The 27,299-nt window shown below is 42.0% G+C and overlaps 2 long non-coding RNA genes across 3 annotated transcripts in view; one reads left to right on the top strand and one right to left on the bottom strand.

Annotated features, from left to right (window-relative positions):
* LOC138756292 (uncharacterized) overlaps positions 1-21,016 on the top strand; it is a 42,218-nt gene extending 21,202 nt beyond the window's left edge. Inside the window, exon 4 of the long non-coding RNA XR_011352956.1 lies at positions 20,773-21,016. This is a non-coding gene — a long non-coding RNA (uncharacterized lncRNA). The remainder of the gene's footprint in view (positions 1-20,772) is intronic.
* Positions 21,017-22,226: 1,210 nt separating this feature from the next.
* LOC138756291 (uncharacterized) lies at positions 22,227-26,982 on the bottom strand. 2 transcript variants are annotated; one of them, XR_011352954.1, is made up of 3 exons: positions 26,815-26,982; positions 24,469-24,595; positions 22,227-23,459 (listed from the first exon to the last, which is right to left on the bottom strand). It is a non-coding gene; the product is annotated as an uncharacterized lncRNA (long non-coding RNA). The 2 variants fall into 2 exon arrangements; XR_011352955.1 differs by lacking the exon at positions 24,469-24,595.
* Positions 26,983-27,299: the final 317 nt, after the last annotated feature.

The following is a 27,299-nucleotide window of genomic DNA, read 5'->3' as shown; positions in this document are numbered from 1 at the left end:
TAATGGAAATGGTGCCGAAACCTGCCCATTTGCTTAGGTTCATTATATAAAGCTTTAACCCAATTTGCAAATACCTGTCTGATCTCAAATCTTTCAAACACCTTAAACAATAGTCCCATTCTAATTTATCAAATGCTTTTTTCTGCATCCAAAGTCACTGCCACACTTAGGTCTCCTCTATTTTGTGCTAGATGTATTATATTCAGTAATCTAGTTACATTATCCACAGATTAAATTTTTTACAAATCTGATTGATATTCATATTTATCAATTTTGGCAAACATTTCATCAATCTATTAGCTAAAATTTTTGCAATTATCTTATAATCTACTTTTAATATTGAAATAGGTCTCTATGATGATGGTTTTAAAGGATCTCTTTTTTTTGTATTACTGTTATTATCACAGTAGAAAAAGATTCTGGGAGAGTGTGTGTTATTGTTGTCTGACCTAATATTTCCATAAAAGGAGGAGTCATCAAATCTTTAAATTCTTTATAAAATTCAGATGGGAAACAATGTTCTCCCAGAGATTCATTACTTTGTAATGAGCTCAATGCTTCCCCCACTCCTTTAGGGTGAAAGGGGCATCCAACTCCATCTGCTCTTGTAAAGTTAACATCGGTAACCTTATTTGTGACAAAACTCTTCTATTTAATTATCATCTCTCTGTGACTCCAATTTATATAACCGAGAATAAAATTGTTTAAAAGCTACATTGATTTCTTGAGGTTTTTTAGGTAGTTGCATTCAATTCTAATTTAATTGCATTAATTGTTCTTGAAACTTGTTCTGTTTTCATCTGTCAAGCGAAGACCTTATGGGCTCTTTCACCTAATTCATAATATCTTTGCTTAGCTCTCATTATTGCTTTCTCTGTTCTATATGTTTGTAATGTATTATACTGAAGTTTCTTATTTACAAGCCTTCTACATTTTTCCCTGAAGGTCCATTTATGCAGAACTATTTCTAAAAATGTTCTCTTTTTTGCAATTGAGCTAATATTTTCATATAGTCCTTCTTAATTTTACAAGTTCAGGTGTAACTTATAATTTGTCCTCTTAAGTGTACTCATCGCATCCCATAAAATAAATTTATTATTAACTGAATTAGAATTAGTCTCAAGAAAAATTTGAATTTGTCTTCTAACAAATCACAAAAATATGGTATTTTTAATCTTCTTTCTTTGGCTTGGCTTCGCGAACGAAGATTTATGGAGGGGGTAAAAAGTCCACGTCAGCTGCAGGCTCGTTTGTGGCTGACCAGTCCGATGCGGGACAGGCAGACACGATTGCAGCGGTTGCAAGGGAAAATTGGTTGGTTGGGGTTGGGTGTTGGGTTTTTCCACCTTTGCCTTTTGTCAGAGAGGTGGGCTCTGCGGTCTTCTTCAAAGGAGGCTGCTGCCCGCCAAACTGTGAGGCGCCAAGATGCACGGTTTGAGGCGTTATCAGCCCACTGGCGGTGGTCAATGTGGCAGGCACCAAGAGATTTCTTTAGGCAGTCCTTGTACCTTTTCTTTGGTGCACCTCTGTCACGGTGGCCAGTGGAGAGCTCGCCATATAATACGATCTTGGGAAGGCGATGGTCCTCCATTCTGGAGACGTGACCCATCCAGCGCAGCTGGATCTTCAGCAGCGTGGACTCGATGCTGTCGACCTCTGCCATCTCGAGTACCTCGACGTTAGGGGTGTGAGCGCTCCAATGGATGTTGAGGATGGAGCGGAGACAACGCTGGTGGAAGCGTTCTAGGAGCCGTAGGTGGTGCCGGTAGAGGACCCATGATTCGGAGCCGAACAGGAGTTTTAATAACTTTGAGTTAAATATCCATCTATAAATTGATTCTTCTTCATCTAATATTGTAAATGTAATTAATAAAGATGAATGATCAGATAAAGTTCTTTCTTTATAGTCAACTTGATTAATTTTATCTTGGAGATGAGTCGATATTAAAAGTAAATCTATCCTTGAATATGAATCATGTCTGTTTGAATAAAAAGAATAATCTCTCATTCTTGGGTGAATTCTTCTCCATATGTCTATTAAATTCAATTCCTTCATTAATGTCAAAGTGGCTTTCACTGCCTTTGCCCTTGTTAATGATCTATTGATCTATCTAAAACTGGATCTAGATAAAAATTGAAATCTGAGCTATTAAAATATTCTGATGTGCTCCTGCCAGATTAAGAAATGTTTCTTGTATAAATTTTTCATCATCCACATTTGGCACATATATATTTTCAAAATGGTCCAGAATTCTGGAAAAAAAAGTGACAATGTACTATAACATATCTTCCTGGAGGGTCAATCACTATATTTTGTATTGTGACTGGAAGAGTCTCTTTATCAAGATTGCCACTCCCCTTGCTTTTGAATTAAATGAAAAAGCTGTGACATATCCCACCCAGTCTCTTTTTAATTTTGATGTTCTGTTTCAATTAAATGTGTCTCTTGTAAAAAAAAGGTTACATCTACTTTCATTTTTTTAATGTCAATATTCTCTTCCTCTTCACATGTTTGTTTAGTCCATTAACATTAAAACTTAGAAAGCTCAGTATATTACTCATTGACATTTAATTTAGTCCAAATCCAATGACATTTCCACTTCACCTCTCCCCCTGAACCTCCTCAGCTGTCCAAGAATTCATTGTTTATCATGTTAAGGGACGTCCTCTTCGGCAATCCAGGTAGGAAAAATAAAGAAGAATTATATATGATCAGTTTAACTTTATAATAATTATAATATTCAAAAATGAAAATAAAAACAGCAAAGATCCTCCCATTTAATGTTGTTTAAATAATACATAACATTACTCCTCTCCAGTTTGCAGGTTGTGGTATCTGCCACAGATACACACATGAGGCATTAGTAGTCAGTCCATAACTCCTCCTATCATCCTGGATGTTCACCATGTATCAATTTTGTCTATGCAGAAAGTAAACATTAAAAAAAATCACTGTATTAATCAAAGCATTTTCAAACTCCCTTTTGCTGATTAGCTGGCAGTGTTTCAACAAAGTCTTCTGCACAAACATGATCGGTAAAGAACTTGTTCTGTCCTCCATGCAAGAAAATTTTCAAGGTGGCAAGATGGTGCAAAACAAATCTGTAGCCTTTTTTGCCATAAAACGGGCTTCACCATATTAAATTCTTTCCTTCTCTTCAGCAATTCCAAGCTTGTATCAGGTTAGAAAAATATTGTTGTTCCATGAAATTCCAATGGACTTTGTTTGTCTTTGACATCTTGTGCTGCCAGAGCCGATATTTTCTGTTTTGATAACGAAGACATTTTATCAGTAGAGACATTGGTGTCTGATCTGATGGAGGCCGGGGTCTCGAAGTTCTATTCGCCCTTTCAATTGCAATAATATTTTCAAATTTATCTGGTCCCAGGATCTCTGGAATCCATCATTGAAAAAAATCATCAATCATCACCTTTTTCAAGACCAACAATTTTAATATTATTTCTTCCACTAAAGTTATCTAGTAAATCAATTATTCCCCAAAGTTGCTTCTTTTTAATGGCCTATGTATCAGTCTCATTTTCCATTCTCACCATCTATCCTGTCCCTCCTCCATACCGGCCTCCACAGTTTTAACTCTTTCATCTACATTATCCAATTTAATTTGCAATTTATGTACAATAGGAAAGTATTTCTTCATCTGTTTATCTGAATTTTTTCATATATGTTCTCATTTCCCTCAATTACTTTAATAGCTCAGAATTTGTACAATCTGTAGCATTTTAAGTAGCATTTTAAGTTTCCTACCTCTATATTTAGAAACTTTTATCTGCTTTGTTACTTCCTCCTTGACCTTCTTCCTCTTCTTTCTCTTCATCGCTGGCCTATGAGTCAAATAAAGAAATTTCTTCTTGTTCTCGAAATAACACTTGGTATGTATCTGAGCCAGCAAAAATGCTGCTGGCTCCAGCAACATCTTGGAGCTCTTCTGGTCTGCAAATTCACATCTTCTCACACATGCGCAGTTCGGCATCTTCGTCTTTGATGCCATCACCCTGGAGAATCGACTGTGATGGCACTGTGGTCCATCTCGGATGGCCCCCATAGGGGGCTCTCATCTCATCTCCTGGATCCATAAAGATGGTAGGCCTTGTTTCTTTGTCTTGTCATTGTTCTGTCTGTGTTCGCGACAGGCCAGCAATGGTCTTCCCTCTTTTAGGTGACATGAATAATGCAACACACCTGTCTGTGTGTATGTAGTTTGGGTACCCAAATATGCTGAAGATGGGTTGGAGGCATTTTATAACAGTGGCTGCTGATACATCAGAACACGGGATTGCGAAGGGGAAATGGGAATATTCATCTATTACGTTTAGAAAATAGACATTTCTATTATTGGACGGGAGCGGGCCTTTAAAATCAAGGCTGAGGCGCTCAAAAGGTTTGGTAGCTTTTATCAGGGTGGCTTTGCCTGGCCGGTAAAACTGCGGTTTGCATTCTGCACAGATGGGGTAGCTCTTGTTCACTGACCTCACTTCCTCTACCGAAAATGGGAGGTTTTGGATTTTAATGAAAGGAAACAGTCTAGCGATCCCTGGGTGGCCCAGCTCATTATGCAGCTGGGACGTGTGGTTAAGGATGGCACAAGTGCCTCTGGACAGCGCATCCGGGGGCTCGTTGAGTCTCCCGGGGCAGTATAGAATGTCATAGTTAAATATAGACAATTCTAACTGCCAGGCAGGATTTTTTTTTTTTTTTTTTTTTTTTTTTTTTTAATTTTTTTATTTTTCACACCATAAATCACATTAGCCATGATATACACAATTTCTTTTTCACACATATACAGTGACTTTTTCTCCCCCCCCCCTTTCCTCCCAAACCACCCCCCCACCCCCCCTCTCATCCATTTTAGGTATACAATCTAGGTTGCATTAATCCAGTCAGACAATGTTGTCATTCAACAAAATTACACCAGAAATTCTACTGAGTCCATTCTTTTCTTTCCTTCTCCTTCCATCAACTTAGGTAATGTTTGTCCCCGGTAGGTTTTCGCTATTGTATTTAATGTAAGGCTCCTATACTTGTTCGAATATTTCAATATTATTTCTTGACCAATATGTTATTTTTTCTAATGGAATACATTTATTCATTTAAATTTGGTAGTTTCTTCCTTTTAATTTGGTTATGTATTCCATTAATATTTAAAGACATATAGTTCAGCGTAGCCCTTTTATATTTTGTTTATCTTCTCTTTCCGTTTTTCCATCATTACCTTTCCTCCTTTTCCATTTCTGTTTTCTTATTTTCAACTCTTTATAAGACAACATTCCTACAACATCCAACATTTTCCTTATTCTCCTATTTCTATCTTATTTATTCCCAATCTCCCATTCACCTCCTGAGTTGTCCTTTATCCCTTGTCGGACAACCACATCTCCCCTCTCCATTTGGATTTGCGAATCCACTCGCAAGCGTCAACTGATTTTGCAGTGACCGCTATTTCCCCCCACCCCGCCTCCCCCAGAAAAGATTTCACTTTTCATATGTCACAAAGGTCACTCTTTTAATTCCCTCCTTATTCTCTCTATTCCATTACCTTCCCTTATTAATTCTTGTCTATACTATCTATATTTTCCTCTAAGTACAGATACATTCACGTATGCTCCTTGTCTCTATTCACTCTTATACCTCTTTACCCGCATACATATCAATCGTGATCATTTTTACTCTCATTACCCGTCTTCATTCCTCAGTCTATTTTTGTCTTTACCCACATACATATCAATTGTGATCATCTTAACTCTCATTACCCGTCTTCCTCCCTCAGTCTATTTTTGTAATTGTTCTGCAAATTTTCGTGCTTCTTCTGGATCTGAGAATAGTCTGTTTTGTTGTCCTGGAATAAATATTTTCAATACCGCTGGATGCTTTAGTATAAATTTATACCCTTTCTTCCATAAAATCGCCTTTGCTGTATTGAACTCTTTTCTCTTCTTTAGGAGTTCAAAACTTATATCTGGATAAATGAAGATTTTTTGCCCTTTATACTCCAGTGGTTTGTTGCCCTCTCTTACTTTTTCCATTGTCTTCTCCAGTACCTTTTCTCTTGTAGTATATCTTAGGAATTTTACTACAATAGATCTTGGTTTTTGTTGTGGTTGTGGTTTAGAGGCCAATACTCTATGTGCCCTTTCTATTTCCAATTCTTGCTGTAGTTCTGGACATCCTAGGGTCTTAGGGATCCACTCTTTTATAAACTCCCTCATATTCTTGCCTTCTTCATCTTCCTTAAGGCCCACTATCTTTATGTTATTTCTTCTGTTATGGTTTTCCATTGTATCTATTTTTTGAGCTAGTAGTTCTTGTGTCTCTTTAGTTTTTTTATTAGATTTCTCCAATTTCTTTTTTAAGTCTTCTACCTCCATTTCTGCTGCTACTGCCCGCTCTTCCATCTTGTCCATTTTCTTTCCCATTTCTGTTAAGGTCATCTCCATTTTAATTATTTTCTCCTCTGTGTTGTTTATTCTTTTTCTTAAATCCTTAAATTCCTGTGTTTGCCATTCTTTAAATGATTCCATGTATCCTCTAATAAGAGCAAGTATATCCTTTACCTTGCCTCTCTTTTCTTCTTCTATTTCACCATACTCTTCCTCTTCTTCTTCCTCTGGGTTGACCATCTGTTGTTTCTTTGTTGCCCTTTCCTCCTCTTCTATCTTGTTTCTATTGTCTTCTGTGGTCTCTTCTTGCTGCAGGTGTTCTGCAGCTGTCGTTGCCGGCTGTGGAGATCGACTCCCCAGCTGGTCCCCCCTCCCGTCGGTGTGTTTTTTTTCATTCGCATCGCGCATGCGCGAAACGTCGCGCATGCGCGGTTGCGCACTTTTACTCGGCTCTGCGAGCCATTTTTGTAGTCCATTATTTACCGACCTGAGGGAGCGGGTTTCTCTCTCCGCAGCGGGCCTCTTCGGACAGGTAAGGCCTTCACCTTTTTCCTCCTTTGTCTTCTCTTCCTCTCTTCTTACCGTTGCTTTCGACTTTTCTTTTTTTGTCGCCATCCTCTTTCCACCTTTATACTCACTTTTCTGTAACTTTTATTTCTGTGCCTTTGTGTTTTCTCTTGTTTTTCCCGACTTTTCTGGAGAGGGCTGGAGTTCACCGTCCGGCCACTACTCCATCGCGTGACTCCTCGCCAGGCAGGATTTTGTCGTTTTTATTTCTCCCCCTGTTCTGGTTATCGAACATAAAAGCCACAGAACAGACCATTGGTGCATGACGAGGGTGAAGTGTTTGCACGCCAGATAATGTTGCCAGTGCCTTACTGCTTTCACAATGGCTAGGGCCTCCTTCTCTACTGCTGAGTGTCTTACCTCTGACCCCTGTAGGGTTCATGAGAAAAAGGCCACCGGTCACCCGTCTTGGTTTAGGGTGGCTGTCAGAGCCACATTGGATGCATCTGTTTGTACTTGAAACCGGATTGACTCATCTATGGACCGCATGGTAGCTTTAGCGATATGGTCCCTAATGTCCCTGAATGCTCTGGTGGCTGCTGGGCACTGTGGAAAAACTGAAGCTTTTATAAGTGGGCAGGCCCTGTCGGCGTAGTTGGGGAGCCATTGGGCTTAGTAAGTGAACAGTCCCAAACACCTTTTTAGTGCTTTCAGCGTGTGTGTCACTGGGAGGTCTAGGAGTGGGCACATATGGGCTGAGTCTGGGCTGATGTCCCCGTTCTGCACTATGTAGCCCAGGATTGGCAACTTCCTGGCGCTAAAGACGCATTTGTCCCTGTTGTATGTTAGGTTCCTTTCCTCGGCTGCCTGAAAGATTCCTGAGTGTGGCTGCAGATTGTCACGTTGTCTAAGTAGGGAAACACCGCTTTCAGTTGGAACTCATCTACTATTTGGTCCATTTCTCTCTGAAACAGGGACACTCTATTGGTGACACCGAAGGGGAGTCACAGAAATTGATACAGCCTGTCTGCCTCAAATGCGATCGCTGTTTCTAATGGGTAGTTGGTGTTATGCTGCCTTCAGATCTATGGTGGATAACAACTTATATCTTATACTGCACAACATTGCTGACCATGTCTGCTTTGCGTGGCAGGGGGTAGGCATCTAGTTGTGTAAATTTGTTGATTGTCTGGCTGTAATCTACTACCATGCGCAGTTTTTCTCCTGACTTTACTACAACCACCTGGGCTCTCCAGGGGCTGGTGCTCAGCTCTATGATGCCCTCCTGTAGTAGCCTGCGGACCTCTGTCCTAATGAATGCTCTGTCCCTCGGGCTGTACCTCCTGCTCTTTGTGGCTATTGGTGTGCATTCTGGGGTCAGGTGTGTGAACAGTGGAGGGGGTTCTATATTCAGGACAGACAGGCTGCAGTGTTGTTTCTTTGTAAGGCGTAGTGAGGGGTGAGGCCCATTGTGCACTATTGTAATGCTTTCTAACTGGCACTGAAAATCTAATCCCAATAGTACCGGGGCACAGAGGTGAGGGAATACTAGTAATTTGAACCCTTCGTATTTTGTGCCCTGGATTTCTAGAGTAATCCTGTAAAACTGTTTTACCTCAGCCACAAGGTTGCTGGCTGCTAACGGGATCTGGTGCTCACTCGGGTTTGTGGGGAGGGCAAAGTGGTTGACTAACCCCTGGGCAATAAAACTTCAAGTGCTTCCACTATCAATTAAGCAATTTACCCTCACGTCATTAATTTTGATGCACACAGTGGCATCAGATAAATTGTGTGGACTCGCCTGATTCATGCGTAGGGAAGCAAGTCTGGTGTGTCCTTCGTGTCCTTCCATCCGATAGTACTCGGTGTCAAATTCATCTCCTGAAGACTGTGTCCTCTGCTCCGTAGCATTTGTCCAAGATGGCTGGCTGCACATGGCATTCTTCTTCTTCTTCTGTTTGTATGTGGAGAAAGAAGAGCTTTCCCACCTCTCATTAGCATGAAAATGGGCCTTGGGGCTTCTGCAGAGATTTGCATAATACCCGTGTTTTCCACCGTTGGAACAGACATTTTCTCTGGCAGGGCAGAGGGCTCTGGGTGCTTTCTTTGTCCACAGAAAAGCATTTGGGACCCTCAAGGTGCTGCTGCTGCTGTGAATTCCTGTGAGGCAGCAAACTTTTCTTTTCGTGGGGCTAGAGAGTCCAGCAGTGTGACGTTTGTCCTAGCCCCAAGGTCCTGTGAGTACTCCTCCAATTCTTTCCTGGTGCTTTCTAAAGCTTCTGCAATAGTCTCTGCCGAATCTAGCCCCACCATTCCTTTCTCCAGCAATCGATGTCTCGTCTCAGTGGACCGTATGCCTGCAACAATTCTGTCCCTAATAAAGTCCTCCGCATACTCCTGAGCTGACACTGCTTTAAAGCTGCAGCCTCTCACCAGGCCACAAACGAGCCTGCAGCTGATGTGGACATTTACCCCCTCCATAAATCTTCGTCCGCGAAGCCAAGCCAAAGAAAAGAATGTATAAAGTCTCTGGCAGACTCCCCTGTTTGTTGTGACCTGGTCATGAGTCTGTACTATGCCCCTTACTGTAATGCCTCTATAAAATGCTCATTGCCTCTTGGTAGGACCTGGCATCCTGTATAAGGGTGGTCTCCCAGCTGTGCTAACAGGAGCATTAATAGCTCTTTATCTGATGCCTCAGCACTCTCCACGTAATTCAGAAAGCATCTCTACCAACGGCCGAAGTGCGTGCCGGCTCCGGGATTTCTGGAGTCGAGCTCCAGCCTGTCTGGTTGCAGCACATGGCTAAGCTGCAGTCTCTGGTCCCTTAGGTGTAGCAAGGGTGGACCCTGGGGTACTGGGAGCTGCTGGTAGAGCCTCTGTGGGGCTTGTTTCTGCTGGAGGAGCAATCTGGTGCTTGGGGCTGTTGACTGAGTCTCTGGCTTTGGGACATTTGCAGTGGGCTTAGAGGGATCCCAGTGGTAGCGACAGGTCTCCATGGTACTGGGGAAACTGGTGCTGGGGGAGTGACGGTAGTGGTGTCTGCTTTCCTTGGCTCTGGAGTGTTCGGGATTTCTGCACAAAAGTGGCGATCGGGAGCACAACATGTGGAGATCCTTCCACCCGCGCTTGTGGCCCTTTTCTGATTGGACCGGGGTTTAGGGTCAGCGGTGCCTGTACCGGCGAACCCACGGGTAGGCAGGGCTCTTGCCTTTTTCTTACCTGCCCTATTGTACTTCTGTAGTCTTCCCCACATTCCACCACGATTCCAGTACAGTGATCCCTCAGTGTCCCTGTCCTCGGATGCATGCGCGTGCTAGTCGTCCCCGGATTCCATTCTTCAGGAAGAGTCTCCAGGTGGTCGGGAATGTGCATTGGAGTAGAAGCAGCTTCGATCCTAGTAGCTATCATATTAGTTTATTAAATTGTACTGACAATAACCACACTAGCAGTGCGAGTATAAGTCAGCTTTAATAAACCAATATGTACACTAAGAGGTCTTGTCTCTCTGCAAGATGAACCTGGAAGGCTAGACAGTAGCTCTGGACTGCTTTATATACAAGGTCAGCAGGATGACCCCTGGTGACCGAGTGGTGTAATTACATATCTCCACAGTTAGATCATTGTAAAGCAATTCTTAAGCAGTTTTGACAAGTTTGGTTAAATATGCTTTGCTTATTTTGCACTTTTTAAACTAATTATAGGGTGAGTCAGATTTCCACTTCCTGGCTCTACCACAGCACGTGATGTCTCTCCTCATGTTGGGTTGAATATTGTGGAATGGGAGAAACAAGCTGGGATCATAAAACTTCATTTACTTTGCAGATTATAGTATCTGTATCACAACAGATTGGTAGAGGTTTAAAATGATTTATTAACCAAATGGGTATATAAGAACAAAGTAGAAGGCAAGGAAAGGCCATCCTTTGTTCATTTGAGAAGTGAATACTCTTCAATATGCACTCATTTATTGTGTTGTCTTGCTTGAAAGCAGTGAAACTGTGATAGTACTTGCTGTTGACTTCATGGACTGTCCTTTTTAAATCATTATCCACTGGTGATACTTTATGCAATGAATACATTTTTCAAATTACTATTACTTTCAGCTAGACATACAGCATATTTTTTAAATTACAGAAATAAAAGCAGAAAATTTTGGAAATATTCCCTGGGGCAGACAGATTTTGTGAAGAGAAGAACAAATGAACAGGTCAGCAAACTTTTGTTGGAACTGGGATGTGTTGGTGACATAATTGTTCCTAAGCAAGTACAAAAATGGAGCAAGATGGGAGCAGAGGTGGTGCTTCAGAAATGAAGGAAAAGGTGCAAAATAGAGAGTACAGTTTATTAACAAAGGGATGAAGATGCAGAATAAGACATATTGAAAATAAATTTGATTTAAAAGATCTATAAATGTCAGTGTAATTGTCTGGCTTGCACTGAATGGAAAATGGGAATAGTGTTTTCATCTGAACTGATACAATTTACGGGTCAGGGACAATAACGAGATCACACCTGAAGGTGTTATCAGGCTTAATATGACACACAACATGTGACTTGGTGTCATGACATCTGAAGTGCTAACAACCTCACGACATAGCTATGTTGAGTAGGCCAGGGCTTTTCAGTAGACCTACGGGTGTTGCTGAGTTACTATTGCCTCGCGGCTTTAGTGGCTAGTTGCCAGTAGATAGGAGGCTATTGTGTTTATTGTGTCACAATGGTTCTGCCCACTCCCTCCAAGCGTACCGCTACACATCCCTTATTAATAATTTAATATTTGTATTTTTATTTCTTTTTGATCGTATTAATGTTGATGACAACACTTTTCCCTTTTCTTCTTCTCCCCATCTGTTCACTGTTTCTTTTCCTTTCTCTTTAGGTATGGAGGGGATTTTTCTCGCTTAATGTGTATTTTAAGGATGTAATTTGTTTTGTATATTTATATATATTCATATATACATTCATTGAGTCCTTTTTGTATGTGTGTGTATGCATATATATCTATGTTTTTCTTAAAAATTAAATAAAATATAATTTAAAAAAGTAGTAATGCTTGTAATATAGCTATTGACAAAAGTTATCCCTTGGAAGGTCCCACCAACAACCAGGTGTTCAAGGCCAGATAAAGCTATTTTAATGACGTTAGTCAAGAACTAAATATTAAGAAATGCTGGAAGAACTCAGCAGGTCTCACAGCATCTAGAGGAGGTAAAGATATATAAATGACATTTTGGGACTGAGGCCTCTTGAAGAAGGGCTGAGGTGCGAAACATTGGTGACTCATACCTTGTGGAAGGGCTCAGGTCTGAAATGTTGGTCATATATCTTTACCTCCTCTGGACACTGTGAGACCTGCTGAGTTATTTAAGCGTTTCTGTGTTTTTACTACCATCACAGCATCTCCAGACTTCTGTGTTCCACTCGAGGAAAAAATATTGCCCAGGGAGAGAACTCAAGATATTTCTTGGTGTCTTGCACCTTAGAGACTAATGAAGCCACATTTTGGTGCCATAAATATTAATTACCCCAATTGTTTTACATATTAGCTGTGGTGCGTACAGTCTAAATTTAGACATACAACACGGTAACAGGCGCTTTTGTTCCACGAGCCATTGCCGCCCAATTGTACCCAATTGACCTACACCCCCCCCATATGTTTTGAAGGGTGGGAGGAAACCAGAGCTCCTGGAGGAAAACCATGCAGACACAGGGAGAACATACCTGGTCTCTAGGATTGCAGGAAAATCATAGCACTTACTTGATACATCAGCAGTCAAACTCATAATCTCCTTCAGGACAAGGGCATTAGAAGGTGTATGGAAACAACTTTCAGGTTCCTTTTAATTTACATATCATCCTGACTGGGAAGTGTATTCTCTATCCCTCACCATTACTGGGTGTAAATCAGGCAACTCCCATCCCAAAAGCACTATGTGAATACCTCCCTCAGAATCACTGTAGAGGCCCAAGAAGGCAGCTCATAGCCACCTTTGCAATGACTCTTTAGGTGAGGTAATTGAACTATTTTTGTAAGAGAAAGTTGGTGTAGCGAGATCCAACTCAGTAGAACATTCTGCTGCAGCATTATGACATGATGCTGGTCATGAGCAACTGTCTCGTCCACACTCTGATAATGAAAGTTGTAGCTGTAGCGGCGGCTACACTGCTCCTGCAATAACACACACACAACCAGACGGGTTGAGCTCAGTGAGCAGGCTGGCTTATTGCAGGCTGCTGGGCTGCACTTATACTCTAAGCCCGGACCTGGATGAGAACTGTGCTGGAGGTGCTGACGTCACCCAGGCGTCACGTGGTTCCCCCAGCGCGGGCTTCTGAGCCCCGAGCTGGAAGAAAGGGAAACCCCCCCCCTCCAATGGCGCCATTTTGGCCGGCTGCCCCACTGCGTGGCTTACAAGCAGGGCCGGTTCGCCTGCCTTGTGGTGAGCCGCCACACAGCCTCCCCCCCACCCCCCCAGAACTGGCACCAATGTCTTTTTTTGCCAGGCGGCCTCGCTTCTTGGGCTGGGCAACGACCACAGGCTTGGTGGGATTCAGGGGCACTGGTTTCAGCCTGTCCATGGTAAACAGCTCATGCCTGGCGCCCAAGTCCAGCGTGAATGTCGAGCCAGAACGCTGTATAACCCTGTACGGCCCCTCGTACGGTCGCTGCAGAGGTGCCGTGATCAGGCCCCACCGAATGAAAACAAACTCCGTGGAAAGCAGCTCACCAGGAACGTGAGACGGGCGGGTACCATGTCTGGGTGGTGGTGGGGGTTTGAAGGAGTCCAAGTGTGCCCTGAGGTGAGGAAGTAGTTTGTGTGGCAAATGCTAGGGATTGTGAGGTGCAGTGATGAGTTCACCAGGTAGTGCCACCGGTGCACCGTAGACCAGCTCAGCTGATGATGACTGCAGATCTTCCTTTGGAGTGGAGCGGATGCCCAGGAGCACCCAAGGCAATTCGTCCGTCCAGTCAGGACTGGTGAGGTGGGCCATGTGCGCGGACTTAAGGTGGCGGTGCAGACGTTCGACCAGTCCATTGGCCTGTGGGTGGTAGGCCATGGTGTGGTGTAGCTGTATCCCCAACCTCTTGGCAAGCTGTGCCCAGAGTGCGAATGTGAACTGGGCACCCCGATCGCTGGTGAGGTGAGCCGGGATGCCGAACCGGGTGACCCAACCATGAAACAGGGCCGGGCATCAGTGCGCAGATGGCTGGTCGCGAGAGTGCATCGGCAACCATATTGTCCTTCCCCGCCTTGTGCCGAATGTCGGTGGTAAACTCTGATACGAAGGAGAGGTAATGCTGCTGGCGGGGCCGACCAGGGATCCTTTGCCATCGCGAGCGCCCGGGTGAGGGGTTTGTGGTCGGTGAAGATGGTAAAAGTCCTCCCCTCCAAAAAATAGCGGAAATGCCACACCGCCAGGTATATGCCCAGTAACACGCGGTCGAAGGCACGATACTTGCGTTCCGGCAGGCGGAGCAGGCAGCTGAAGAATGCCAGTGGCTTCCAATGCCCATTCACCTGCTGCTCCAGGACGGCACTGACGCCCAAGAGCGATGGCTCGCACGATTCTCGGAAGGCTCAGTGGTCCAGCAGGTCACGAAGCAGAGAGTGCCATATACAGGTCCGTGTGCGGGTGGGCGAGCATGGCGGCCTTCACGAGGTCGTCCTTGGTGGCCTCAAATGCGGTGCAGGCTTCTGGGTTCCAAGCGAGCGTCTTGTGCTTGGCTGCGATGAGGGTGAACAGCGGCTGCATGATGCTCGCAGCTCCCGGGATGAAGCAGTTGTAAAAGTTGATCATACCCACGAACTCCTGCAGCCCCTTGAGGCTGTTTGGGCGTGGGAACTCCCTGATAGCGGCAACCTTCGCAGCGGCGGGTGTGGCTCCTTCGGCCGTGATGGTATGGCCTAGGAACTGCATGGACTCTTTCCCGAACTGGCACATGGCCGGGTTGATGGTAAGGCCAAAGTCGGCCAGCCGGGAGAAGGCTGTGTCCTTGGCCAGCCGCCACAGCCATTAATAGCAGCCAGCCTGGTCGTTTCCCTGGAACGAGTAGGGCTGACAACACTTCCGAGCCTTGGCTCCCCAGCGCTGGTGGTAGAAGCAGAGGCCTGAAGTGGATGCTGTGGTCTTGGTTATGCTCTTGGGGGCCCCTGCAGGGGCCAGGTGCTCTACCACAGCACTAGGGGTGGACTTGGTGAGGTCATGCCCGTGCCTCGTGACCTGCTGGACCACTGAGCCTTCCGAGAATCGTGCGAGCCATCGCTCTTGGGCCTTCTGGGTGACCTTCCTCGGGTCAGTGAAGCTCTCCTGAAACAGCAGCGGGCGGATGTCCCCGGGCACATGTTCGAGGAAGATCCGGTCGAAAAGTGAGCAGTTGGTGTGCTCACCCATGAGCACGAGCATCTCGTCTATCAGTTCCTTTGGGGACATGTCCCCCAGGGTGTCGAGATGCAGCACCCGAGCACCACGCTGGTGTCTGGATAGTCCAAGGGACCCGGTAAGCATTTGCTTGATGGTCTCGTACTTGTCCTCGGCGGGTGGGTGCAGAACAAGGTGCAACACGTGTCTGGCGGTGGCCTGGTCCAGGGCAGTGACCACGTGGTAGAATTTGGTCGTGTTGGATTAAATCTGGCAGAGGTGAAACTGGGCCTCCGCGTGGCCGAACCAGGTCTCCAGCTCCTGAACCCAGAATTCAGGCAGTTTCACAGCTATAGCGCTGATCCCAGGCTCACTCATGATGGGTTCAAAGGCATTTGAACCAGTCGGGGTCACCAATTGTAGCGGCAGCTACACTGCTCCTGCAATAACACACGCAACCAGACGGGTGGAGCTCAGTGAGCAGACTAGTTTATTGCAGGTTGCTGGGCTGCACTTATACTCCCAGCCTGGACCTGGCTGAGAACCGCGCTGGAGGGTGCTGACGTCACCTGGGCGTCACGTGGTCCCCAAGAGCGGGTTTCTGAGCCCTGAGCTGAAACCCCCGACAGTGCCATTTTGGCCGGCTGCCCTGCCGCGTGGCTTACAAGTGGGGCCGGTTCGCCTGCCTTGTGGTGAGCTGCCACATAACTATATTTGGAGTGGAGTTCCACTCGGATGTGTTCTGGGATACCTGGTCTGTAATTTTTATAAATGACCTAGCTGAAATGTTCAGTTCTGGTCACCCGATCATAGGAAGAATGTGGAAACTATGAATAGGAAAGGAGGTTTACTAGGATGCTGCCTGGATTGGAAAATAAATCTTATGAGACAAGGTTAGCAGAGTTAAGACTTTTCTTGTTGGAGCATGAAGGGATGAGAGGTTACTTAATAGATGCCTACAAGATTCTAAGAGGCATAGTTAAGGTAGATGGGCAGTGCCTTTTTCCAGGGAAATTGGTATAAAGTGAAGGGGAAAACATTTAGGGGAAATTTAGGATTTTTACACAGAGAGTTGTGGATGCCTAGAATGCCTTGCTGAAGATGATGGTGGAGGCTGAAACATTAGGGGCATTTAAGAAACTCTTAGACAGGCACATGGATGGAAGAAAAGTGGAAGGTTACAAGGTAGGAAGGGTTTAGTTTTTTTTGGTAGGTACAACAACGAGAGCCGAAGGGTCAGTACTGTGCTGTGTTCTGTGTTCCATGTTCTTTCTCCTCTCATTCATTCCCACCCCAAGCCAAGCCAAGCCCAGCCCCAATCAAATAAACTGCCTCCACACATGGACTGAATTCCTTTAGAATTGTTGTGCAAAACTGAAAAGATTGTAATATAGTTCTGACTCATTTTCCAGGTTAATTTATTTTTGCAATTTTACTGGAAAATTATTCAAATACAATACCAAGTACCATCACAGATAAGTTAATTATTCTGCTGAAGTGTTTTGTGGAAAATAAAAAAAAAATTTTAAACATAAATCTTGTGTGTTATTTTCATTTTCGAGAAGCACTTATTTGGAGTGAGATGAGGTATCTTTCTTCCCAAGTTAACAAATGGCAACATTGATGTTAAGTTTAAACACACTACCCTGTGTGCTCTTTCAGTCCTCCCAGAGTGGTAATGTAAAAGACAAATGTATTTCACTCTTTCTTTTGGGATATTTGAAAGAAATCCTCTTGTGTGGGTGGATAATTACAGCTTTTTAAAACATACAAGATTCTTAATTAACCTTTTTCCTTGAGACCAGAGCACTGTTGATATTTTAAAGACAACATACTGATGGAGACTGGGAATGCTCAAACTAATTAGAATTACTCTTCCATTGGAGAGAAGATAATCTAAGCACCAATTTGCATATTATATTGCCAACAGCCTTACTTCCCTTTTCATGGATGAACATATTGAACTGGGTTTACCACAGCTGAAGAACCCAAGGTCGCTTCAGAACTCGGTTCATATATCTTGTACTTAAAGGTCTAAAATGTCTTGCATCTCAGAAAATGAGAAAATGGATCTCTATTCTTTCTTCAGTGAAATTGAGCCATGCCATTGGCCATCTGCTCTGATTTCTTTTTAGTATGTGGATTCAGTTTTGCATTTTTTAATGGGTTAATGATCGAGTTAAATTACTCCAGACAGGCCTTTGGGATGTGAGTTGTATAAATATAAAGATAATAGAAAGCCAATTGAACTCCTTTAAAGGTTTAGTAATGGGGTTATTTCCTCATGGAAATCTGGCAGAAAATGCAAGAGAAAAACAAGGAAGGCAGGATGGGAACACAAATAAATGATTTGCTGGCTTGCTTGCCCCCTCTCCCCATTAATGATGCCTGGTTCACCAAGTGGACGGTTCTGCCTTTATCCATTCTAAATTGATAATCTCCAAAGACAGGCAAAAAAAGGAAACCTATGACCAAGGAGGAATTAAAAAAAACCTTTCAATAAACACCAGCCGACATCTGTACAAAGTTAAGGAAGGGAAGTTTAGGGAGACATCAGGGACATTTTCTACGCAGAGAGTTGTGGGTGCCTGGAATGCCGTGCCAGGAATGGCGGTGGAGGCTGAAATATTAGGGGTATTAGAAAATACTGGGCTTATGCAGTGCCAGAGGGAGAGGCATTGTCCTGAAAATACAGTAGAAACATCCTCATGTTTTTTTTCATTCTGGCACTGCATAAGCCCAGTGTTTTCTGATGGGTTGGCTGATTGAGGGCTGAAAGGCCTGTACTGTGCTGTAGTGTTCTATGTTCTAATTCCTTAAAGCCTCTTCCACTGATCAAAGAGAGTGGAGGAGATGTGCCCACAATGGCATAATGTTCATTCTGTTGTCAGCCAGAGTGGAGAAATTGGTTTTTACCCAACAACATTGTTATCATGAGATTTATAAACAACATTTATTTGGGACTATTCTCTATTGACTGCAGTTTCTTTTTGAAGAAATGTTCCTGCTTTCACAGGTTGAAAAAAAATCACTTCAAATAAACTTTGTTTTCCAAGAGAACTTCTTTGTTTGCCATGTCCTCTTTAACTTCAATGGTTGATGCTGGACTGCCAATGAGTAGCCTTTAGCTGTTCATAAACTTGCCTTCTATGTGGTGAGAGCTGTGTTTCGGCCAAGGACTGGAGCACCTCCCAAATGAAACAGTGCAGAGTTTTGATGCTGTTTTGCAGGTTGATGGTGAGAATTGCATCTAGAGAGCTATAGACAGTTTTTAAAGAATGATACCTTTGCATCGCAGGCATTGGAGAAAAAGTTCACCATGTTGATTTCTGGGTTGAGAGTTGAGAGAAAATTGAGTAGGTTAAAAATTATAAGAGTTAGAAGGAAGGTAATCTTATTGAAACACAAGATTTTGGGGGCATCTAAGTGGGGATATCTGGAACTAGATTGCCTAGCTTCACATTAAAGGTGTGCGCATTAGATGAAGAATTGATTCTCTCTTGAATATTTCTACCCCAAGGCAATCTTGAACTTCAAAGGAGACAAGAGGTGTGTCAGATAGGTCAGGAAAGTTGGTCAGAGGTCAAGTTTAGCTCAGCCATGATCTTATTGAAATGGCAGAGTGGAGAAAACGTTTTTCTGTATGTTTTTGTGGGGTTGAAGGGAGTGAAGAAATATTGGATCGTTAAAGTGTTCCTTTTACCATTGAGTCCTGAATGGGGACATAAAATGTAAGTGATATGTAGGATTAACTATTGGAAGAAGGTTTTTTAATGCTGAAAATACAGTAGAAACATCCTCATGTTTTTCTTTCCCTCTGGCACTGCATAAGTCCAGTGTTTTCTGATTCTGCTCCAAATGAATTCACAATGAGAGCCAAGGAGAAACAAGAAGTAGGTAGAGATCTTATTGGTATGGATCCAGGACAATGCCTCTCCCTCTAATGACAGTTGGTGATCATGTTCAGGAAGGAAGGTGGAATACACACTGTCTGTATTGGTGGAGCTGCAGTGGAGATGGTTGAGTGGTTTAAGTTCCTATGCATAAATATCACCAACAATTTATCCTGATCTAACCATATTGGTGCTACAGAAGAAAAGAACACTAATGTCTTGACTATCTCATGTCCAGCATGTTCCCAATGATTCTTACTAAATTTTATAGATGAAAATAGAAAACACCTTGCCTGGATGGCTCATGGTTTGGTATGGGGACTGCTCAGCTTAAGACCAAAGGAAATTGCAGTGAGTGGTGAATGTAGCCCAGACCACATCTCCCGTTGCATCGGGAAAGCAGCAATCATAATTTCATCCCAATCATTATCTCTTCCCCTCTCTCCCTTTGGGCAGAAAATGGAAGAGTTTGAAAACACCCAATGCTAGATGCAAGGACAACATTTTCCCCGCTATTATCAAAGTTTGAACAGACCTCTCAAAAGTTAAGGATGTTTTCTTGATCTCAGAAACCTATCTCATCATGGCCTTTGCATTTTCACTTTGGGTGTTAAAGTAAGGTAATCACTGATTTTTCCAATAAATGTTGATAATTCCTCTTAAGGCGAATTCTTTGCAGCCTCTTTGGTCAATCACTTCTTTTAGTTCAGTCAGAAGGCTTGCAGGGACTGATGCAGCACCTTCGGGAAAGAGTTGAGGAGCATCTGTATCTTGGTTCATGTGCTAATAATAGCCAATAAGCCAATTACATCTGCTATGAGGCCTTTGCTGTCTGGGAAATGGAAAATGACTACACATAAATGGAATCAGTTGCTCCTCTCACACAAACTAATTACTCAAATTAGGAGCAGGGTAGTATTACAAATGAAACAAATTAGCTTTTAAAATTATATTGTTATAATTATGTTAATTAATAGGCCATTAGCAATAGAGGGATATTGCCATTTCTGTACTAGCAATGCCAATTAATTCTAATTTCTAATAATGTTGTAGATCTTAAGTTGTGTCAATGAGGATTGGGGAGAGACACTGTTTGAAGTCAAAACTGTAATTATAAAGATATTTAGATTCTACTTTATGTGGAACAAAGGGCAAATTTCCCAATATGATATTTTAAGTTAAATGTAGTTTTATGTTAACTATTATGTGGATGAATTTTGTGTCCAGGAGGATGTGCAACATATACACTCATATTTGCCCATTTTAATTTTAAGAATATAAATAAGTACCCCATGAGACCTAGTATTGTTACGGTTACAGCGCTTGTGACCCGGGCTCAAATCTGACGCTGTATTTAAGGAGTTTCTATGTTCTGCCCTTGTCTGAGAGAGTTTCTTCTGGGTGCTCCCACCCTCAAAGAACAAATGAGGTTTGTAGGTTGATTGGTGTATGTGGGCAGCATGGGGTTGTGGGGCAGAAGGGCCTGTTACCATGCTGTATCTCTAAATTAAAAAAAAAGGAAAAGTAAATGCAGCTAAATAATATTTAAGTGCTTGAATTTGTGTGAATGTATTCAAATAATCTAAAAATAATTTTATTTATTTAATTGAAGGGCTTTTGTGTTGACGAAGAAACAAAAATCTTCTTCTTTGTGGTCATTGGGTGATGGTAGTGATGAGAAGTGCCCTCCAGAAGAGAAACGACAAATTATAATTGAGAGTTGGAAGTTGAAAATCCTAGGTGGCGTGAAGTCACCACGGGAGAGGCTTTCCTTGAGTGCCAATGCTGTGAAATCACATCTTTGTTTATAAGGAAAATGTTCACATTTCTGGTGTATGAATCACACACAGCAAGCCTCTCCTCAAGGTATTTACTTTTTGAAATGTATGCTGAATAAATTTTGTATTTGGACAAAGTTATATTGATAAATATTCTCCTGTTCAATCATCTTACTTTCAAGTACTTTAAGAGATCTAATTAAAACTTTAAAAAAACTACAGATGTGGAAAAATCTGAAAAAAAAAATGTTGGAAAAACTGAACATCAATGGGAACCAAAAAAAGTTAATGCTAAAACAGAACTGGTGAAGAAAGGATCTCAGACCTGACATGTCAGCTGTTTCTCTTTTCATTTATTGTAAGGAACTGTTGTTATTCATTGGTAGGAATAATTAGGAAAGGCAATATAAATGAAATACCAAAAGATTATGAAAGAATAAATCAGAGGTGAATCTAAATGCCACTGAAGATGACAGTTCAAAGTGATGAAAAAGATGCATTCTCAGCTTTGTAGATAAAGGCAACAGGAATAAAAGAAAGAAAATACATTTTTGAGGCTCCACATGGAGTTTTATAAGTTCATACTTCAGGGAAGATGTCAATGTAAGGGTGCGGATGGGAGAGGATGCCAAGGTACTGTTGGATGAAAAGCTTTGGAGTAAATAGTAAAACTAGGCTCCTTCTCTCTGTAATTGAAAGGCTAATAGGAAATATAATAAAGGTGGTTAGGGTAATTAAAGGTTTTGATAGAGTAGGTAGGGAGAAATTTCACTGCTTGTTATTGGGTGGTATGGGTTAAGAACCAGAAGGAATTTGAGAAACACTCTTTTTACACAGTGAATTGCTATGATATAGAAAGCACTACAAAAAAAGTCAATAGAAACAGAATCAATAATAACTGTAAAAGAAATTGGATGCAATTTTGAAAAGAAACAGTTTCATGGCTGGAGGAAAAAAAAGCAGAGATATGGGACCAATTGGAAAGCTCTTTTGAATAGCTGGAACAAATTCAAACAAAATGATCTCCTTCATTGCTGTATTATTCCATGTTTCTGTGAAGATAGTAAAATTACAGTCAATTTATACTTTGGAGTTCAACACCAGAGAGCATCCTCATTAATAACAGCTGGACTGAGAAAACTCCCATTCCATTTGTCTGGCTAAATTCAGAGCTCAAATCCTGCAGGTAAAAGGCAAAGTGGTAACTTCACAAAACCTTATTCATAACACATGAACCGCACATAGAATTATAATTTAGCTTTGGAGGGATGGACATTGGTTCAGATACTACTTTTAAAACAGTTGCTGTTTTATTCTGAAACACAGAAACATCACAAGATATCTGACATGTGATGCTTTGCACGACCCTGGAGACCAGCAGCTCGTAATGCCATTACAATTTTCTTGTTCGTCAAAATTCATTCACATTGGCAATGACAAAAAAAAGCTATTTAACACAGATAGTTCATCACTGAAACATGCCATTAATACTTCAATTTTCAAGCCAAAATATTTCACAATTCCTTTAAAATGTTTGAACAGACCGAGAAGAAGAAGTTGGACATCGTCACTGCTTTTGGCAATTGGCAGCTAAAGCAGGTTATGTAAGATCAACAGTTTACATTTTCACGTCCAAGTGGAGAAATGGATGGTAAACAAGAGTGGGTGTGAACAGGACAAGTTGAAACTTGGGTGGAGTTAGAGGATGACATTTTTTTCCCTTCTTGCTTTCATTTCTCCATCCCTCCCTATTTCTTCTTCCCTCCATTCTTTCTTTCCTCCCTTCTCATTCCTTCTTTTCTTCCTCTATTTCTATCATTGTCTTCCTATCTTCTCGATTTCTCACTCTCTCTGACTTAGTCATTGATGATCTTGATACAGATCTAAGTGATAAATGTGATGCATTAAGGTCATAACAGCTGTTCACTGTATACCAGATCAACACAGTCATGAAATAAATGCATGGATCTGCTTCTCTAAATGTGGGCAGAATGACAGGGCAGGATATTGTGGAGATGGGAAGCATTGTGGCAACTGAAAGCTTTGTATTTGGAGATTATAATGGGAAGTTTCATCTCTTTCTCTCTCTGTGAACATATTACGGAAAGCACACACAAATGAACTCCATGTTACAGACATGTGGGTTACAAAATTCACAAATCACCACTCCAAAATGTAAGATACACAACAAAACTCACTCTAAAACTAAATAGAAAAACACAAGCTTTTTTTTTCAACTTATTGTTAATACAGAAGTTGAGTAAATAGCACACATGTACAAACAAACAGATTCAAACATACCTTTAATACATATAATATAGGTATTCATTAGCAGGGAAAAAGTCATGTTCATAGTATTTTTAGAACTCTCTCCTTCCCCTTCTGTCCCTGAGTACCAGTCTGGCTGGTGACCTGCTGCTGTGGCTGTGCACTTCATTGTTCTCAGAGAGAGAGTGCACGTCGAGCTTAATCTGAGCATAAAATCCGGAGTCACACACTTTCAGATGAGCAGCTGGATTTTCTATCACAGAGGAAAGTGCCATGAGAATGAGGGAGCATTCACAAAATGATACAAAAAAATTAACAACATGCAAGTAAAATCTGTCAAGCATTGTGGAACCAACCATGTATTTTTAAACAGATGACTCGTGCGTTACGACCATTCTCATTGCAGAAATTCACTTTTGTAGAATTCACCAGTCTCTTCTCAGAAAGGTGAGCCAAATAAGTGTGAGGTGATGCTTTTTGGAAAGTCAGTCTTGAAGACAGAGTACGTGGATACTAAGATACTTAACAGTGTGGAAGACTGAGGGACCTTGGGTCAAAAATCCATAGATCTTTCAAGGCTGCCACACAGGTGGATAAGTCAGAAGGCCTATGGTATGGTAGGCTTCATTAGTTAGGGGGCTGAGTTCAAGAGCCATGAGATAATGTTGCAGCTCTATAAACTCTGGTAAGTCCACACTTAGAATATTGTGTTCAGTTCTGGTCACCTCATTAGTAGGAATAATGTGAAAGATATGGAGCTGGTGCAGAGAAGATTTACAAAGATATTTCCTGGATTGGAAAATATGTCTTATAAGGCAAGGTTACCAGAGCTAGGGCTTCTCTCTTTGGAGTGAAGAAGGATGAGAGGTGACTTAATAGAGGTCAACAAAATTATGAGAGGCATAGAAAAGGTAAACTGCCAGGACCTTTTTTCCAGGATGGTGGTAGCATCCAGAGTACATCGGTAAAAAGTGAAGGGAGGAGAGTTTAGGGGAGACATCAGAGATAAGTTTTTTTACACAGAGAGTTGTGGTGGCCTGGCATGCATTGCTAGAGGTGAATGAGGAGGCTGGAACAATAGAGGCATTTAAGGGACTCTGACAGACACATGGATGAAAGAAAAATAGAGAGCTTTGAGGCAGGGAGGTAAATATAGGTCAGGCCAATATCGTGGGCTGAAGGGGTGTAATGTTCTATGGTCTATAATGAGAAAATTAACCCTCATAGAAAACAAAAGACAAACAATTTCTTTTTCAACTCACATTTCTTGAAGCGTGTGTAGGTGACACAGCTTCATATTGTGGAAAATGGCCCCATAGACTGATTTCTAAGATCACCGGTCCTATTCCCTTTTCCTTGCAATGCTGGGATCATCTGCAATGTTATAGCCTTAGTAATACAACCCAGAAAGGTGTTTTAGTTAAGATATTAATTGCAATAACTTCTACCATATTATTGCTCATTCTAGGGCCTGCCAAATTTCATCATTACTGCACTTTCTATTATTTAAGTATGCAAGGTGTGTTCGCAGTTTTAAATCCACTCCTGTCGCCAGCCTCAAGGCGGAAGGTCCACCTGGAAGGGCTTAGAGAAAGATCAGGTCTTTGAAGCAGGTTGATGCAAATGAATGGCTAATGAGGTGTTTTCAAAATGCATGTAAATCAGAGTCATTCATACATTAGATTGGGTTAGGCTTTGTTTTGTGAAGAACATTTGTGGGCCGGGTGGGTTGTTCTGACAGTCTAATAACTTCCTGATTCCTTTTACTGAAACCATCTGTTAGAGAAAGTAAGAAAAAGGAGCAGGAAGAGAGCTCCTAAAACCATCAGACCTCCTTGAGCAATCAACAAAATCCATAGCCGATCTTTCACTTCAACACCTATTCCCAGATGCTTTGATATCTATTGATCTTTGCTTTAAATGCAATTAAAACCTATGAGTTATTTTGAAATTGTGACCCTTTTTTTTAGATCCTGAACATATTCTAGAATCTTCAGCTGGGATTAGCATCTTCACTCTTCCACCATTAAGACTTTTGAAGCCACCCCTCATTCCTCTAAACTCTAAAGAACAGAGTTCTAGCCTACACCTCATATGACAGACCCATCATGTAGGAATCAGTGGTGAACATTTATTCCACTTGTTCTACAGGAACTCTATCCTTCCCTGGAAAAGGAGATCAAAATGCTATGTGCAAGGTCTCGTTGTGACAAAGAATTGAGAGGTGACTTAATTGAGATATATAAGATTATGAAGAGCTTAGATAGGGTGGATAGCCAGTACCTTTTTCCTGGGGTGACAATAGAAAATACCAGAGGACATCTGTTTAAGTTGAGTGGAGGAAAATTTAGGGGAGATATCAGAGGTAAGTAGTAGTGCCTGGACAGAGTTGGTGGTGGAAGGCAAGTACAATAAAGACATTTAAAAAAAAACCTCTAAGATAAGTACATAGATGTAAGAAAAATAGAGGGTCATGCCTGTGTGGTGGGGAAAAATTAGATTGTTGTGGAGAAGGTTTACATAGTGGACTGAAGGGTCTGTACTGTGCTGTGATGTTTTATGTTCTAATACTCAGAGTGAAGTCTCAGTTAGGCACAATGTACTTTTCTTATTTCCAGACTCATTTCAAAGTTGGTGCTTTCATTTGCTGAATACAAAGTTGCCCCTGCTGCTTCCAGCCCTTCGTGTTAAAAAATAATTTTCTCGGTCTCTAAAGGAAGTAGGTTCAATTAACAGCTGTGAGGAACTACCATTGTTCCTTCAGTCTCAGAACCCATGGATTCATTGGAAACAAGTAAAGGTCAAATTTATAAAGCATCTTATCATGAATTTACAGGAATATAATGTTACTTTGTGTTTGTGATACATGGAGCTGCAGCAGTAAATGCTGTTGCCTCATTGCTCCAGAGACCCAGGTTTTATTCTGACCTCATCTGCTATCAGTATGGACTGTATGTTCTCTCTGTAAATGTGTAGGTTTCCTCCCAAATCCCAAAATACCATTAAACCTCCACTGAGGGGAAATTCACATTGGCCAACAGAGGTTAATTTGCTACAGTAAATTATGCCTTCGTGCTGGTTATTGACTACAAAGGATCGAAGAGGAGTTGATGGGCATGTTTGAAAAGGGATGTTACAGGGTAGTAAGGAAAGAGGGAGAGAGAGAGAGAGAGAGAGAGAGAGAGTTTAATAGGATTTCTCCCGTGGGAACTGTCATGAATTTGACAGACTTGATTGCCTCATACTCTGCTGTTATCACAAGATCTAAGAGCAGAAGTAGGCCCATCGATCTGCTCCACCATTCTAATCATGAGCTGATCCATCCTTCCTCTCAGCCCCACTCCCCCATCTTTTTCCCCATTACCCTTGATGCCTTGACTAATCAAATACCTGTCAATCTCTGCCTTAAAATACACAAGCAAGATTTTGTGTAAAAGGAGGCACAGATAACAAAACTGAAAAATGTAAAACCTGGCTCACTATTAGAGAATAAATTACAGAATTAGAAATGTTAATTGTGAACAAGATTGTCAAAGTGAATTTGTGCACACAATCAGACATTTAGTATAAAGCTCCATCTAATTTTAGAACTATCTGTGAAATCAAACCTGAAAGGGCTCAGTGGCAGGAAACAATGTGTTGACTGATGGATTTTGTAGTGACTCAATGGGTGATTGAAGTGGGGTTCTGTTCAACTCATTCCTGGCCATTTGGTGCCTTGATTCAACCGTTTGCAGGGAGTAAAAATATCGGGAACCAAGTTGATCACGAGAAAGAGTGCTGCAGGTTGAAAGAAGATTCGACAGCTAGTCAGAAAAGTCAAACATTGCAGCAAATAAGAATTTTGGTGCATCTTTACATTATATATGGCAATAAACATCACATTCAGTCTGGAGAAGTGTGAGGTTATATTTTTGAGGAGGCTAAACTAAACAAAGGAAGATGTTATATATGGTAGGATACTTAGAAGTGTGAAGGATTAAAGGGAATTGAGGTACATGTCCATATCCATGCTTGACCGCACTATCCTCCTGAGCTGCTATCTCCAGAAAAGGCAGTTAAATTCTACTATTGTATCTGTTTCCACCATTTT

Source organism: Narcine bancroftii, chromosome 3 (genome assembly GCF_036971445.1).
Source record: "Narcine bancroftii isolate sNarBan1 chromosome 3, sNarBan1.hap1, whole genome shotgun sequence".
Classification (NCBI taxonomy): Eukaryota; Metazoa; Chordata; class Chondrichthyes; order Torpediniformes; family Narcinidae; genus Narcine; species Narcine bancroftii.
The sequence above is the reverse complement of the archived record's forward strand: the minus strand, read 5'-3'. Positions and strand labels throughout refer to the sequence as shown.